This window comes from Phyllobates terribilis, unplaced genomic scaffold (genome assembly GCF_046119375.1).
Source record: "Phyllobates terribilis strain yellow unplaced genomic scaffold, ASM4611937v1 Scaffold_6__1_contigs__length_29720123, whole genome shotgun sequence".
Classification (NCBI taxonomy): domain Eukaryota; kingdom Metazoa; phylum Chordata; class Amphibia; order Anura; family Dendrobatidae; genus Phyllobates; species Phyllobates terribilis.
The window spans coordinates 2,928,460-2,931,643 of record NW_027362766.1 but is presented as its reverse complement, the minus strand read 5'-3'; positions in this window follow the sequence as shown (position 1 = coordinate 2,931,643).

Genomic DNA, 3,184 nt, shown 5'->3' with positions numbered 1-3,184 from the left:
TTATACAGGAATATACGGAGCAGTATAGTATAGATGTGTGTGTATATTATACAGGAATATACGGGGCAGTATAGTATAGATGTGTGTGTATATTATACAGGAATATACGGAGCACTATAGTATAGATGTGTGTGTATATTATACAGGAATATACGGAGCAGTATAGTATAGATGTGTGTGTATATTATACAGGAGTATACGGGGCAGTATAGTATAGATGTGTGTGTATATTATACAGGAATATACGGGGCAGTATAGTATAGATGTGTGTGTATATTATACAGGAATATACGGGGCAGTATAGTATAGATGTGTGTATATTATACAGGAATATACGGGGCAGTATAGTATAGATGTGTGTATATTATACAGGAATATACGGAGCAGTATAGTATAGATGTGTGTGTGTATATTATACAGGAATATACGGAGCAGTATAGTATAGATGTGTATATATTATACAGGAATATACGGAGCAGTATAGTATAGATGTGTGTATATTATACAGGAATATACGGGGCAGTATAGTATAGATGTGTGTGTATATTATACAGGAATATACGGAGCAGTATAGTATAGATGTGTGTGTATATTATACAGGAATATACGGGGCAGTATAGTATAGATGTGTGTATATTATACAGGAATATACGGGGCAGTATAGTATAGATGTGTGTGTATATTATACAGGAATATACGGGGCAGTATAGTATAGATGTGTGTATTATACAGGAATATACGGGGCAGTATAGTATAGATGTGTGTGTATATTATACAGGAATATACGGGGCAGTATAGTATAGATGTGTGTGTATATTATACAGGAATATACGGAGCAGTATAGTATAGATGTGTGTGTGTATATTGTACAGTAATATACGGAGCAGTATAGTATAGATGTGTGTGTATATTATACAGGAATATACGGGGCAGTATAGTATAGATGTGTGTGTATATTATACAGGAATATACGGGGCAGTATAGTATAGATGTGTATATTATACAGGAATATACGGGGCAGTATAGTATAGATGTGTGTATATATTATACAGGAATATACGGGGCAGTATAGTATAGATGTGTATATTATACAGGAATATACGGGGCAGTATAGTATAGATGTGTGTGTGTGTGTATATTATACAGGAATATACGGGGCAGTATAGTATAGATGTGTATATTATACAGGAATATACGGGGCAGTATAGTATAGATGTGTATATTATACAGGAATATACGGAGCAGTATAGTATAGATGTGTGTATATTATACAGGAATATACGGGGCAGTATAGTATAGATGTGTGTGTGTATATTATACAGGAATATACGGAGCAGTATAGTATAGATGTGTGTGTATATTATACAGGAATATACGGGGCAGTATAGTATAGATGTGTGTGTATATTGTACAGGAATATACGGAGCAGTATAGTATAGATGTGTGTATATTACACAGAAATATACGGGGCAGTATAGTATAGATGTGTGTGTATATTATACAGGAATATACGGGGCAGTATAGTATAGATGTGTGTGTATATTATACAGGAATATACGGGGCAGTATAGTATAGATGTGTGTGTATATTATACAGGAATATACGGAGCAGTATAGTATAGATGTGTGTATATTATACAGGAATATACGGGGCAGTATAGTATAGATGTGTGTGTGTGTGTATATTATACAGGAATATACGGAGCAGTATAGTATAGATGTGTGTATATTATACAGGAATATACGGAGCAGTATAGTATAGATGTGTGTGTATATTATACAGGAATATACGGAGCAGTATAGTATAGATGTGTGTATATTATACAGGAATATAGGGGGCAGTATAGTATAGATGTGTGTATATTATACAGGAATATATGGAGCAGTATAGTATAGATGTGTGTATATTATACAGGAATATACGGGGCAGTATAGTATAGATGTGTGTATATTATACATGAATATAGGGGGCAGTATAGTATAGATGTGTGTATATTATACAGGAATATACGGAGCAGTATAGTATAGATGTGTGTGTATATTATACAGGAATATACGGAGCAGTATAGTATAGATGTGTGTGTATATTATACAGGAATATACGGGGCAGTATAGTATAGATGTGTGTATATTATACAGGAATATACGGGGCAGTATAGTATAGATGTGTGTGTATATTATACAGGAATATACGGGGCAGTATAGTATAGATGTTGTGTATATTATACAGGAATATACGGGGCAGTATAGTATAGATGTGTGTATATTATACAGGAATATACGGGGCAGTATAGTATAGATGTGTGTATATTATACAGGAATATACGGGGCAGTATAGTATAGATGTGTGTATATTATACAGGAATATACAGCGCAGTATAGTATTGAAGTGTATATTATACAGGAATATACGGGGCAGTATAGTATAGATGTGTATATTATACAGGAATATACGGGGCAGTATAGTATGGATGTGTGTATATATTATACGGGGCAGTATAGTATAGATGTGTGTGTATAATATACAGGAATATACGGAGCAGTATAGTATAGATGTGTGTGTATATTATACAGGAATATACGGGGCAGTATAGTATAGATGTGTGTATATTATACAGGAATATACGGAGCAGTATAGTATAGATGTGTGTGTATATTATACAGGAATATACGGGGCAGTATAGTATAGATGGGTGTATATTATACAGGAATATACGGAGCAGTATAGTATAGATGTGTGTATATTATACAGGAATATACGGAGCAGTATAGTATAGATGTGTGTGTATATTATACAGGAATATACGGAGCATTATAGTATAGATGTGTGTGTGTAGTACAGGAATATACGGAGCAGTATAGTATAGATGTGTGTATATTATACAGGAATATATGGGGCAGTATAGTATAGATGTCTGTGTATATTATACAGGAATATACGGAGCAGTATAGTATAGATGTGTGTGTATATTATACAGGAATATACGGGGCAGTATAGTATAGATGGGTGTATATTATACAGGAATATACGGAGCAGTATAGTATAGATGTGTGTGTATATTATACAGGAATATACGGAGCATTATAGTATAGATGTGTGTGTGTGTGTGTATATTGTACAGGAATATACGGAGCAGTATAGTATAGATGTGTGTATATTATACAGGAATATATGGGGCAGTATA